The sequence below is a fragment of the Pteropus vampyrus genome, unplaced genomic scaffold (assembly GCF_000151845.1).
Source record: "Pteropus vampyrus isolate Shadow unplaced genomic scaffold, Pvam_2.0 Scaffold79, whole genome shotgun sequence".
In the NCBI taxonomy this organism is placed as follows: Eukaryota; Metazoa; Chordata; class Mammalia; order Chiroptera; family Pteropodidae; genus Pteropus; species Pteropus vampyrus.
In genome coordinates, this window is record NW_011888860.1 from 994,605 (window position 1) to 1,009,789 (window position 15,185).

The 15,185-nt window shown below is 36.5% G+C and overlaps 1 pseudogene; it reads left to right on the forward strand.

Moving 5' to 3' along the window:
- Positions 1–10,507: 10,507 nt before the first annotated feature.
- LOC105293874 lies at positions 10,508–13,256 on the forward strand (annotated as a pseudogene).
- The last annotated feature ends 1,929 nt before the right edge of the window (positions 13,257–15,185 follow it).

Here is a 15,185-nt window from a genome sequence, read left to right on the forward strand (position 1 = left end):
ATTTGGATAAAGCCCAACTTAATATGATACAGCGGAGATTAAAAATGTATATACATGTATTTTTTTTCTGATGCTCTAGTAAAAGATATTTCTTCATTCACTCTGAGAGTGTAAATTATTTTTTTGGCATAGAAAGTAACCAGTCTATTATCTCTTATAAGAGAAGTAATCAGACATATTCTGTTGTGTCTGAAACCTCTGGGAGAAATTGGAGTCTTCATCATGAGAAGAGGTATAGAAATAAGACTGTTAGTGTTTGACGATTAAAAAAGAAGGAGCAAAGCTACATTTCCACTCTGGGCATGTGACTAAGGCTGAACTAGACATGTATCCTCATCTGAGACCTTGAATCTTAAAGTTTATGTGAAAGAATGAATACTAAAAACCAGCAGCCAAGAAAAATATACAGAAAGAGACTGTGAGGGAAACTTGTCTGAGAAGATATTGGAGGCCATGATAAACAAATAAAATTAGGATAAGGCTAAGAATAGATAAAAGCAAACAAACAACAAAATCAGTAAAAATGAATTGAGAATTCAGAAATGGAGCTCAGTGTAAATGAGAATTTAATACATGACAGTGAAAGTAGTTCAAATCAGTGGGGAAAGGCTATCTATTAAAAAATATATAAATTAGACCTCTCTGTTAAATAAGATACAAATATTAATTCAAAATGGATTAAAGACTTAAATGTAAAAACAAAATCAAACTATATAAGTCCCGTTAAAAAAAAGTAGGAGGACATCAGCAAGATGGTAGAATAGAAGGTCTCCTACTTAGATCCCCCCTAAGCAATAATAATTTCGCAGCCATTCACAGACAAAAGTGCCTTTATAGGAACATTGTGGGATCCAGATAGAGGATTATAAAACCCTGGTGGAGCCCAAGGCCAAGCACAGCCATTCTGAGAAGGTAAGCACATGTCCAGGTGACAAATTCACCAACTGTGGTCCTGGCTACAGACCTGGAAACAGCTTCTGTGGACTTGTCTGCAGCCCCTATTTGGCAGTGGCCCTGCCATCAGCACCATCTACCAAGGGACCCAGCAGGAGACACTCACATCCATGTCCCCCAAGGTAGGCCTGTCATTCTCAGTCTGATTGTAAATTCTGAAATGGCCCTGTCTTTGGCTCCAGCTCCTTTCAGAAATACTCCTGTCTGCCTAGGGACCCACCAGGAGACACTCCTATCCATCTATGCCCCTTGAGGTAGGCCCTCTTTCCTCAGTCTGACCACAGTCCTGAAGCAGGCCTATGACTCGATTCTTGCCCCTTTCAACTGCAGTCCAGGAGCAGTCCTTCCTGCCCAGAAACTAGAAAAAGAAGAACAAGTTAAGAGCATAGTTAGCAGAAGAAAGGAAATAACAAAGATTAAAGCAAAAATAAATGAAATAGAGACTAGAAAGACAATAGAAAAGTCAACAAAACTAAGAATTGGTATTTTGAAAAGAAACAAAATTGACAGACTTTTAGATTATCCAAGGAAAAAAAAGAGAGAGGACTTAAATAAATAAAATTATAAATGAAGGAGGATACATTACAACCGATACTACAGAAATAAAAAGGCTCATAAGAGACTAATACGAACAATTGTACACCAACAAATTGGACAACCTATAAGAAACAGATAAATTCCTAGAAACATACAATCCACTAAGACTGAAGAAATAGATAATTTGAAATGACTAATAACAGGTAAGACGATTGAATCACTAATTAAAAACTTCCCAACAAAGAAAGCCCAGGAACAGATGGCTTCACTGGTAAATTCCACCAAACGTTTAAAGAAGAATTAATATCAATTCTTTTCAGACCCTTCTCAAAAAATGAAGAGAGTACTTTCAAACTTATTTTACGAGGTCAGCATTACCTTCATACCAGCGCCAGATAAAGACACTGCAAGAAAAGAAAATTACAGGCCAATATCCCTGATGAACATAGATACAAAAAAATCTTCAACAAAATAACTGGCAAACTGAATTCAGAAGTACATCGTAAGGATCATATATCATGATCAAGTGGAGTTTATCCCTGGGATGCAAATTAATAAACGTAATATATCGCATTAACGGGATAAAGAATTAAAACCTTCATGTAAAGTGTTCTCATCCCCCCGCCCCCAACACACACACACTTGTAACTATGTGCAGGGATGGATGAGTTAGTTAACTTGATTGTGATAATCATTTCACAAGGTGTACATATATTAAATCATCACTTGGCACACCTTAAAAATCATGTTATATTACCTAAATATATATAATTTTTACTTGTTAATCATACAATGAATAAAATTAGGGAGAAAAAAAGAAAATTTAGGTGGCTATTGTAAGTGGCAGAGGGGATTATTTTAATTGAAGTATAATTGACATATAACATATTAGTTTCCGGTATACAACATAGTGATTCTATATTTCTATATATTACAAAATGATCACCACAATAAATCTAGTTAACATCTGTCACCATAGTTACAAACTGTTTTTTCTTGTGATGAGAACATCTAAGATCTACTCTCTTAGCAACTTTCAAATATGCAATATGGTATTATTAACCGTAGTCACCATAACTTATTTATTGAGATCTTCTTAACATAACCTAGAAATCAGAAGCTATAAAAGAAAAGATAGACATATTTAATTACATAAAAACTAAAAATTTTGTATGACAAAGGTATAAGAAATATAGTAAATGAAAAAATCAAATAATAAGTAAGACCTGGATATACCATTAATACTGCCAATATTTGAAAAACACTCTTATAAACTGATCAAAATGTAACAATCCAATCAAAACATGAACAAACAATATGAAAAAACAATTAACAAATAAACAAATTGATATGGCTAAAAAAGATGTAAAAACTTGATAAAATACAAGAATAGTCCAGGAAATGCAAATTAAAGGAATGCTATGTCATTTTTTATCCAGCTGGCTGACGAATATTAAAAAGGATCTTGACATCTATGGCTGGTGAGACTGTGTAGGGGAGGGGAGGCTACTCTCATACATCACAAGTAGAAATGTGAAGTGTTATAATATTTTTGGAAAATGTCCTGGCAACATTTTAAAATACACCCTTTGCCACAAAATCTCACTCCTGTGAACTAGCCCACAGAAATAGAAGCAGCAGCAAGCAAAAATATATGCCAAAAGATGTCTTGCAACAATGCTTATAATGCTTATTAACGGGGAAATGATTGGATAAAATATGGTATGCTTATAAGATGGAATGTTATGCATTCTATAAAAAGCATGATTTAGAGCTATATTGACTACAGCGGAAGGTTTTCTACAAGGTTTTGTTGAGAAAAGAAAGATACATAAAATATCTACAATATGATCACATTTTTGTAAAATGAACAATGACAACATTTATATGTATATGAATATGATTGATTACTTAAGCTTGGAGAAAAATATGGAAAAATAAATACCAGAATATTAACAAGATTAACTAGAGTAGAGGAGTGCTGATTGATACGGGTTGAAAAGGATGGAGAGAAAAAAGACAGTCAAACAAAAAAGGAAGAAAAGATTCATTAAAAAAGTCCAGTTCTTTTGTATACAAAGAAAAAATTTTAAAGATTTTTAAAAATTCACATTTTTTTTGCAAAGCTTCTCTCAATTTGTTATTTAGTCTTTGATGTTATCTCTATGAGCATGTACAAATTTCTATATTTACACTTATGATACACTGAGAATTTGTCATTTAAAAATGTCCACAGCTACGGCCATGCCACCCTGAACAAGCCTGATCTTGTCTGATCTTGGAAGCTAAGCAGGGTCGGGCCTGGTTAGTACTGGGATAAGAGACTACCAAGAAAGACCAGATGCTGTAGACATAAAAAATAAGGGATTGTAAACTGACAAGGTCCTTGCAATCTGTGAGGTCAACCAAGGATTGCCTTGCCAAATAAATAAATTTAAATAAATAAATAAATAAATAAATAAATAAATAAATAAATAAATAGATAGATAAATAAATAAAAATGTCCACAGCTGTGTTCTCTCTTAGACTGTGAGAACCTTGGTGACAAGAATTGCATCTTACTTATCTTTTCTATCTCATCATCAAGGGCTGCTATAGCAAAGTGTGTGGCTTAAAACAACTGAAATTTATTGTCCCACAGTTCTAGAGTCTAGAAGTAAAAAAAATAACGTACTTGCAGGGCCATGCTCTCTCTGAAGTTTCTAGGGGAGAATTCTTCCTTTCCTTCTCCAGTTTCTGGTGGTTGGCCACAATCCCTGGCATTCCTTGCCTTGCAGCTACAATACTCCAATCTCTGCCTCTGTCTTCATATGGTGTTCTCTCTGCATGTCTCTGTCTCTGTATTCAAACTTCTCTCTTCCTATAAGGATACCAGTCATTGGGTTTAGGGCCCACCCTAATTCAGTATGATCTCATCTTAATTCGACTGCATCTTCAGAGACCTTATACAAATAAGGTCACACTCACAGGTATGGGGGTTAAGACTTCGACATATCTTTTAAGGGAACATAATTTAACTGATGACAGGCAAGTAGTAGATACTTGATAAAATAATTTTTAAATTTAAATTTAAATGAAATCATAGAATCTTCATATCACTTTTTTGAAATTTTTATTTTTCAATTAGAGTTGACATTCAATATTATTTTATATTAGTTTCAGGTGTACAGCATAATGATTAGACATTGATATAATTTACTAAGTGATTCCCCCCGATTAGTCTAGTACCCACCTGGCACTATGTATAGTTATTACAATATTATTGACTATATTCCCTTTGCTGTACTTAGAATCTTCATATTTAAAGAAAAATTCATAAAACAAGCAATAAAGTTTTAATGATTTAAAAGAAAGTATAGTAAAAGCAAAATATATACTGATTTGTTGCCAATAATTCATGTCAATTGAGGGGAATAAAGTAATAATAATAAAATAAGTAAATATGAAAGAAGTAGGATGGGGATGGGGATTGAGAGATGTAATAAAAGATCTCTTTCTTTTGTACATGTTTCCTTATCCTCATCAGAGAAACCCAAATATAATAAAATTTCTACTCTACACAGTATGTACCTTAATCACACTTAGAAATAAATGATCCACCACAGGTTGCAAGTGCAAAGATTAGGATTATTCAAGACTAGAGCACACATTCTCATATGGGGAAGGGCCCTACCTCCAGGAAACACAGCAATGGAGAAGCGTCTCTGGTTCAAAAAAGATTATTCCATATAGCTACAGTTTTCATTAATTCAACTACAGGAAGCAAACCTGACTAAATCTTGGCTTGGAAGGTATATAAAAATTTCAATGTGAGAAAGCTTTGAAGAGGGCCTGATTGAAAAAAAAGTTGAGAAACACTAAGTGAGAAGAATAGATAAGAAACATAATTCAGAATCATAAACTATAAAACAATTCAGAGTTTTCATTGATCCAATGAAAGTCTGGTTATTTAAGTTTGAAGGGGATAGCATTTTCACAAACCTTGTCTGTAGGGTCTCCTTTCTGGCTACAAGTCTACAAAAGCTTTTCTTTGTCCTGTCTCTGGCCTAAAGACTGTGGTTGGAGCCGGCTGACTCCTGTCATTTGCAGATCAACAACTCTACTTACAGGTCTGAAGTTTGGAAGGTTGATATATAAACCCAAAGCACGAGAATTTCCTTGTTTCAAGATCTTGGAGATTTGAGGCAGGGTCTCCACACACCTCCCTGAGAGTCTTGGGCTAGGATGAAATGGATTCCAGGCCAAAGTTGATGTTAAATTCCTGTTTTCTTAATTAATTCAATTAATAAGTGGCTCATGACTGTAGTAGCAATCAAACAGTTCCATGTAGCCTACAGGTGATCCTGTAATCCAGAAAACCAACTTATAGATGGAAATCTGTCTTGTTCTGCACCAAGTACATTGAATTCTTAATGGCTGGGTTTGTGGAAATTTATTTCAGCTGTAAGACTCTCTGAGACTTCATATGTAATTTAGCTGTATAATATATAGCAATTGAGATTTTCACATTGAATAACTGGGCCAAGGTCCAGAGATCAGCTACTAGGCAAAGAAATAGCACACATCCAAGTGATCTTTGTCCCTAAGAGTGGACTCTGAGCATTCCAATTCTTGCTCAGTCTTGGGCAACTACTGTAGGGTCAAAGCTACAGAATTACAGGCATCTATCCTTTCATGGGGACCAGTTCTAACATTTGGTTCAACTCTTACTAAGAGAATTAAGCAGTAACTTATACTATGCTAAAGAATGTTCTACAAATAGAACGAGTGCTATAAAAAGGATTTGCAATAAGAAAGAATTAGTAGAATAGCTTTCCCTACTTTTATCAGGAAGCAAAATATTTCCAGAAGTCCCAGCGGTGTTCCTTCTTTATCGCATTGGCCAGAACTTGGTCACACGTACATCCTTAGACCAATTACTGACAGAGGTTAGTCCATACTGTTACATCACTGGTTTTACAACAATCAGATTTAATCCCTGGGGATGGGCAAGGGGTCCACTTTCCCTCAACGCTCTGCTGCATTCTCAATACCTGAACAACAGTAGGGCTCTGTTGGCAAGGAAGATTTTGGTTGGATAGCCAACGGTGTGGACCACAACAACACTGGAAAAAAATAGAAACTGGAGCATCAATTAATCCAGTTATCTACATAGTAGACAGAAACTCTGAATGAGGAGCAAAAACTCTTCTCTGGGTCCACATATGTTACGAGTAATCCAATTGCAGACTCATTCACTATGAGACTAATCAGCCAGCAATAATTAAAATTGGTTCCTAAACCCAACTGAAAGTCAGAAATTAAACCCTTTCCTAGTTTTTCTCAGAATTTGTCTGGTTTGATAAACTGTATAAGAACACAAAGGGAGAAAAAGAACTTTAGAAATAAAAGAAATATGCTGACATGAAAATCAAAAAAGAAAAAATAAGCAAACTTAATAAATATTGAACAAGACTTGAAACTAGCAATAAGTCATCCTCGATAACTGTGAATGACCAAATACTACCCAGTTATGTATAAAATGAAAGTATAAAATGAAAGACACTGCCACAGAGATCAAAATGTTAGGTTATGTTAAGCGACGGGGATTAATTCCATTGTTGAACATAAAAGTATATGTGTGTGTGATGTATATAGTTCTAGTAAGAGAAAATCCATTTCTCCTGCCTCCACTAAAATAAACAACAGACAAATATTTACTGAACATTACTTTGAAGAGGTGCCAACTATTATCCTTCGTACAGCACCCAGTCCAGCTCTGCCAGTGAGGCAGTGGGATGTAAAAGACAAGGGCTTTGGCATTCAGAAAGCTGGTTTTGAACACAATCTGCAGCACTTCCACTTCTGATAACTTTAATAGGTCCTTAATCTTGTTAATTCTCAAATACTCAGTTGTAAACTGAGAATAACCTCTCATAGTGTTCTTGTAAAGTGTCCAATTCATAGTAGATGTTCATGAGATAGTAGTTACCTTTAACTCCTTGTTAGGAACAGTGTGTTTCAATGTGTGGGCCCCAGACCAGCAGTATAACTTTCGTAAGAATGTGTTAGAAATGCTTGTTCTGGGGTTCCACCTAAGAACTACTGAATCAGAATCTCTGAGGTGGTGTACACTCACATTTGAGAACCACTGGCGAAGAGCAAGGGCAATGAGCTGTATTGCCTAAGTTTGAAGCCAGCTTAACTTCCTACTATCTATGTTACCTACCTTCCGTGTGCCTCAATTTCCTTATTTGTAAAGGAAGATAATGGTTATATCTGTCTCATAGAGCTGCCATGAGGATTGAATGAGTTAATACTGGTGTAGCCGCCAGCCCCCGATAGACACACGGACCACCAGAAACCAGAGAGTTATAGGAAACACACTCTTTACTCAGCCAGCTGGGTCTGCCAGGGGTATGCAGACCCCAAATAAAGCAGCTCCGAAATGTAGAGGTACAGGGTTTTTAAGCCCTAAACCCCATTCTTCATCCTGTTTGAACACACAAGTCTATTTTTCTACTTTTTTACTGTCAACTCACAGGTCGGTTGTGCAAGTGCAGGGTACAGAAGCAGAAAACATATTGTTAGAGCATTATGTTCCCATGGGTGATAGCCAAACAGTAATTTTCCAGCTGGCACAATATACATAAAACGTTTAAAATAAGACCTAGCCCACAGTAAATGTTTAATATAATGCAGCTGGTATAATTAATTATTAATAGTCTTATTGTAGTTCTTGTTCTGCTATGAGCATTTCCAGGTAAAGATTCATTTGGAGTGAGGTGCCAGGCACACTGTAATGACAATTTAGCATCCCTAAACCTTCCCTCTGTTCTGTAGTTTCTGCTCCACTCCTACCCAAAGTGGAGAATGGTAGGAATTTACCAAAAAATATGTCTTTGCTGAGGAATTGCTAAATCTTGTCATGTTGAGACATTCGGTGAGCTGATTAAATCATGTTTGAATTGATTATTGCTGTGAATCATGCGATTTCAACCAAGCTGAACCTGTTCTTATGAGTTCAATTTTATTTTGTAAATACTAATAGTCTTTTTCAATTTAAGGAGTAATTCAGAACACAGGGCATTGGGAAGAGCTGAAAGGCCAGTGTGGCTGGAGGTGGGGGCTGGAGGGTGGTGAGAGCTGAGAGTAGTTAAATCAAATTAGGCCTTGTAGCTCATCTTACGGGTTTTGATCTTTATCTCAAAAGTAATAAAAAGTAATTCAACAGTTTTATAGTTGTTAACATGATAAGATTTGGCTTTTTAAAATATCACTTAGGCTTCTCTGTGAAGCATTCACTTCTCCCACTGGTTCTCAGGAGGAGAGGCAAAAAGTTGACAGTTGAACAAAATTTGCCCTGAGTCATTACTGGCGTTTATTTTCTTTGACCTCCCTTAGACCTTTCATGGTGTTAAGGACACACCTAGGTCTGTACCTAGGTCACACCCTAGGTCCTGTCTTTTTCCCTGCATAATAAAGTTTTAAACAACAGAAACAACAAATATTAAATTTAAACAAAGTAGACGCTATAGTATTGACTCTTCCATGGCTTCTACTTTGTTTAGAGTTGATATCGCTCGCTCATTGGGTTACTTGGAAAATAAGCCCTTCTAATCTTTTCTTTGAGTGCAGTAAGCCATTTTCAGTGTTTTGTGTAAGAAAGTTCTTTCTAATATAAAAAAATGCCCACATCTCGTTATTTACATGACGGCCAGTAGTGTGTTGCTTTCTTGAGAACATTTGGTCCTGAGGACTTTTACTCTTACATAAAAGCGACTGAATTAAGACTTGCCAAGCTGTAGTGACCCCAGATTTATGCTTCCGGAAATTGGAGACTGATTGGTTTTGACAAGTTTATCTGGCGTCTCCTCAGCTGTTTTTGTCCTCCCTTCCCGCATTCATCCTTCCAGCCATTCATCCCTCTAGGAATGACTATATTAAGAATTTAGAAACACTGCAATTGGATCCAAAAGGCAACTACTGCGCTAAATACGTCCTGCTAACACATGTCCACAAATTATGAGGAGGTAGTCACCAGGACTCTTAAAACCTTAAGCCACTCTTTCTCAGGCAGCTGTCGTGAAACAGCTCTTAGGGCCATTTTAAACCCAAAGAGTTCATGTCAGCTCCAACCTCAGCTGCTACCTAATATAAAGCCCTCACTACGTGCAAAAGACGGAAGCTTTGGAAAGGGCTGGAGGGAAGCTTTGGAAAGGGCTGGAGGAAAGCATGAAATGATGAAAACACCGCAAGCCCAAACGCACCAGCCTCCAAAATAACAACATAGGGCTAACAGGTTAAGTGAAAGGTTTGTTTTAACGGTAAATGCCTTCGGGCGGTGCTCCTACTAATCCCCTAGCTCTCTGCACCATGCCTGGCGTTCCTTGCGTGCCCAACCACCGTGAGCGCAGAGAGTGAGGGGCCTCCAGCCCACGCTCACGCTCCTTCTGCTGAGCTCAGGCCTCAAGCACCTTCCCGGCTGCCTGGCTCCAGGGCTACGTGACGCTCTCAGGCCCGCGGGCTGGCGGCCTGCGGCGCGTCTCCTACAAAAGCGTCTTTCGCAGCCGACCTGCTGCCGCCGTTAGGGAGAGAGCTGGCGGCGACGGACGAGGAAGAATCGCTGTCCTGCGCCACTTCATCTTGCACGAGCTGAACGGAACGTTCAGACAAGATCCTTTTTGCAAGAGGAACTTACAGACTTTCTACTAAGAATAGAATCTGTGTTTTAGAAAGACAGAAAGAGATATGTGAATGAGTGAAATAACATGTCATTCAAAACTAAGGCATACATAATGAAACAACTTTTATTATTTCTATAGAAAAAGGACATGTACTTGTAGAAGATATTAGAATATCAGGATTTGAAGCAATTAAGACTGTCTCTCCCAAATAGACAAACAGCTATGGTTAACCCTTCACCGACAGAGTATAAAATGCTAAGAAAAATGGGGAATTGACAAATCGACTACAGTATTAACAAAAAGTTGTCCTGAAGGCATTATGGAAGCATAATTTTTCCTGGCCTTTTTAACAGCCTGTGGATGCAATGAAATTCAAGTTGCCTGATTATTATGCCATTATAAGAAACCCAATGGAGAATTGTATAATTAAGTGCTTAGAACAGAAATATTATATGCCGGCTTCATTCAGACTGTAAAGACTTCAATACGATGCTCTCAAATTGTTACTTGTACAAACCTGGAGATGACATTGTTCTTATGGTACAAGCTCTAAAGAAGTTGTTTAGGCAGAAATTATCTCAGATGCCACAAGAAAAGCAAGCTGTAAGTGGTAAGGAAAGAATAAATTACATTCAATGGAATGTAGCAGTTTCTTCTGTTAAAGAAAAACAATCTCCTAAAGCATCAGAAAAAATATTTCAGCAGCAAGTAATTCATTCTGTATTTCCTTAAACATCTATTTCTCCTTTAAATATGGCGCAAGGTGCTCCACCCAACTGTACCTCACAAATAGTTGCCCAAGTTACCAGAGGTATGAAGAGGAAAGCAGATACACCTACAACTTCAGTAAAGCAAGTGATGAATATCCCCAGCACTTTCAGAAAAAAAAATCAGAGAAAATGCTACCTATAAAAGAAACTATGCCGAAGAATGTTTTGCCAGATTTTCAACAACAATATAAAGTTGTAAAGAGTGTTAAACTGAACAGTTAAAGCAGTGTAGTGAGATTCTTAAAGAAATGCATGCAAAGAAACATTTTTCATATGCATGGCCTTTTTGTCATCCTTTTGATGTTAATGCGTAGGGACTCCATAACTACTATGATTGTGAAAAGTTCAGTGGATCTTGGAACTATCAAGAGAAAAATGGACAACCAAGAATAGAAGAGTACATATGAATTTACTACAGATGTTAGATTAATGTTTATGAATTGCTACAAATACAGTCCTCCAGATCATGAAGTAGTGGCAGTGGCAAGAATACTCCAATATGTTTTTGAAATGTATTTTGCAAAGATCCCAGATGAACCTGTTGAGAGTATGCCTGTATGCAACATCAAAACAGACACCACAACAACTCTTGGTAGAGAAAGCAGTTGTGAGGCTTCCTCTGGAGATAAACGAGTTCAACGTTTGCATAGCTCAGAGGCAGCTTAAAGCTGCTCATCAGCAATCACAGACTCTGTCCCAAGTACCTTTCCATAGCTAAAGAAAAAGAATGAGAAGTCTAAAAAGGAAAAGAAAAAAGAAAAATTTAATAACAGAGATGAAAATCCAAGAAAAAAGTTTAAGCAAATGAAATTAAAATCTAAGAGCAAAAAGCCAAAGAAGAGGAAACAACAGTTCTTTGCTCTGAAATCTGAAAACGAAGATAATGTTATACCTGTGATGAGAAAAGGCAGTTAGGTTTGGATATAAACAGACTCCCTGGACATAACCTTCTGGGAGTTGTTCGTATAACACAATCAAGAGAGCCTTCACTGAGAAATTTTAACCTTGATGAGACAGATAAATTCTGAAACAGTGAAAGAAACACTAAGAGAACTAGAAAAATATGTTGCTGCATGTCTAAGAAAAAGGTCACTAAAACCTTATGGTAAGAAAATAAAAAGTCCAAAGAAGAACTTCATTCACAGAAATAACAGGAGTTGGAGAAGTGGTTACTAGATGTCAATAATCAGTTAAATTCCAGAAAACATCAAACAAAATCTGAGAAAACGCAATCATCCAAGGCTATTGGAAGCAGTTTCCTATTGAGTGAAAGTGGCAGTGGCAGCAGCAGCTCATCAGAATTTGAAAGTAGTGGCAGCGATTCAGGTTCTTCAGACAGCAGTGATTCCGAATCAGAAAAGTAAATTTATTGAAGTAGAAGAGAATGATTCTCCTTCTAAAGAGAAAATAAAGATACAATCTTTTATGCAAGATACAATCTCTTGTTTTACTACCCTTGTTCATCGTACTACACATTCAAGTGGTACACCACCGAATCGCTACCAGTTAGCATTTAATCAAGAATTAGATCATTTATAGAGTGTGAAAAACATTTCACCTTTACAAATCCTGCCTCCCTCAGGTGATTCTGAGCAAAATGGCCTAACTGTGATGTATCGATCTGGTGATGATACAGTCGTGTTAGAATCTGAATGTCAAGCTCCTGGGCAGGAGGACATAAAGATCAAGAATGCAGACTCTTGGAAAAGTTTAGGCAAACCAGTCAAAACTTCAAGTGTACTGAAATCCACAGACGAGCTCTTCAACCAATTTAGAAAAGCAGTAATAGAAAAGGAAGCAAAAACTCGAACACAGGAATTAATATAGAAACATCTAGAACAGAATACAAAGGAACCAAAAGTATTTCAAGAAAATCGGAGACTTTGGCTTCACTCTAGAATCTTTTCAAATAAGATGCAAAACAAGTGCCTTGGAGAGGAGCAGAAAGAACATCAATGGTCATTGGTAGCTCGAGATAAGTGTTACCTCTGGCTTCTCAAAGACTGAATTTGGCAAGGGAAAAAGGACAAGAGTGGAGGAGGAAAGAAGCAATGGCTGGTACCATTGATATGACTCTTCAAAGTGACTTTATGACAATAATGACAAAGTTTGAGAACGACTTTGATTAAAATTCAGTTTTTAAATAAATGATATAAAAGAGTAAAATGAATATGGCAAAGTGATTGCTTTCAGACACCAAGACACCACTCTTACGCTATGTTTTGACTGTTGTAAAACGAGTAAGCAATTTTTACTTACATTTCAAAAAAAAGTAATTCGTAAAAAGGACAAATACATTACAATCCCACTTATATGAAATACCTGAGGTACAAATTCTTAGAGAAAGAAAGTAGAATGGTGATTGCCAGTGGCTGGAGGGAAGGGAGAAGGAAAAGTTAGTGTTTAATGGTTTAAGAGTTTTAATTTGAGAAGATGAAAAAAGTTCTGGATATGGATGATAGTGATGGTTGTACAATAATGTGAATGTACTTAATTCTACTGAGCTGTGCACTTAAAATAGTTAAAATGGTAAATTTTATGTTCTGTGCGTTTTACTACAATAAAAAGTGGAAAAAAATTGATAGAAATAGTGATACATGGATTTTGTGGATAATGTACAAAAAAAAGGTTTTTAAAAGAATCTCATGATTCTGAGGTGCAGGGAATATTCTATTCTTTCACCCAGTTATATAGGTATTGATTTTGTAATATTCCATCAAGCTGTACATTTACGTAATTTTATGCCTTTGTGTTGTATTTCACAATAAAAAGATGGGACAAAGTGTGGGAATGATAAATACTTAATCACTGTCAACTTTTGTCTGGGTCATTGTGACAACCTTCTAACTGGTCTCCTGACTTCTGCCCTTGGAAACCTAGAATCTATTCTTAACCTAGCATGAAAATGATGCTGCTAAAATTTAATTAGTTGTTATGGGCTGAAATGTGTGTCTCCCTGTCCCCTGCCAAATTCATTTGATGAAGTCCTAAACCTCAGTACCCTAGATTGTGACTATATTTGGAGATAGAATCTTTAAAGAGCTAATTAAGTTAAAATGAGCCACTAGAAGAGACAGAAGGGACTCATGCACACAGAGGAAAGATCATGTGAGGACATAGTGAAGAGGCAGGCATTAGCAAACCAAGTAGAGAGGCCTCAGAAGAAACAAAGCCTGCTGACACCTTGATCTTGGACTTCAAGCCTCCAGAACTGTGAGAAAAAAAATTTCTGTTGTGTAAGATACTCAGTCTGTGGTATTTTGTTATAGCAGTCCTAACAAACTAATATAGATTATGCCATCCTCTACTATAGATTCCAGTTTTATTACAAGTTAAAGATGAAAGTTCTTACAGTGCCCTGTATAATCTGGCCTTTACCTCCTTTCTCTAACTTTACTCACTTGGTTGTCCACTTGCTCATTCTGATCTATCCACTCAGCCTCTTTGCTGTTCCTTACACACAGAAGGCACATTTTTGCCTCAGGACCTTTGCACATTTCTGGCATCTCTACTGAGAAGCCCTTTCCCCAGATACCTGGGTGGCTCCTCCCTCCTCTCTTTTGGCTACTTACTCATCCCTGGCCTCCCCATCCTTAAGGTCCTTCCTTCTCTGGCTATATTTTTCTTTCTAGCTCTTACCACTATCTAACATATTATATCTTTTACACATACACACACACACACACACACACACACATACACACACACACACACACACACATTTTTAATTGTCTGCCTCCCACACTAACATGAATCTCCAGGAGGGTAGGATTTGTGTCTGCTTTGTTCACTGCTGAAGTTACAGGGTCTGAAGTGTCTTGCACATAGTATGTGCTCAATATTTATTTGTTGAATAAATGAATGAATAAATAATTCTTATTGAGATATAACTGACAAATAACATTATATTGGTTTCAGGTATATAACATAGTGATTCAATATTTATATATAGTGAAATAATCACCACAATAAGTCTAGTTAGCATCTATTACCTCACATTTACAATTTTTTTCTTGTAATGAAAACATTTACAATCTATTATCGTTGCAATTTTCAAATATACAATGAATATGAATAAATGATTTGATGTAAAGAATCTTTTTTTAACATTAAAATTTGTTGTTATTGACGATGTAAAATATTTGTTCTAAAAGGCTTTTTGTCATTTGTATTTACTCCTCTATTCATGTTATTTGGCCATTTAAAAAAATTAGAGTCCAGAAGACAATGTTTTCTCCATATTGCTATTGTCTCTTCT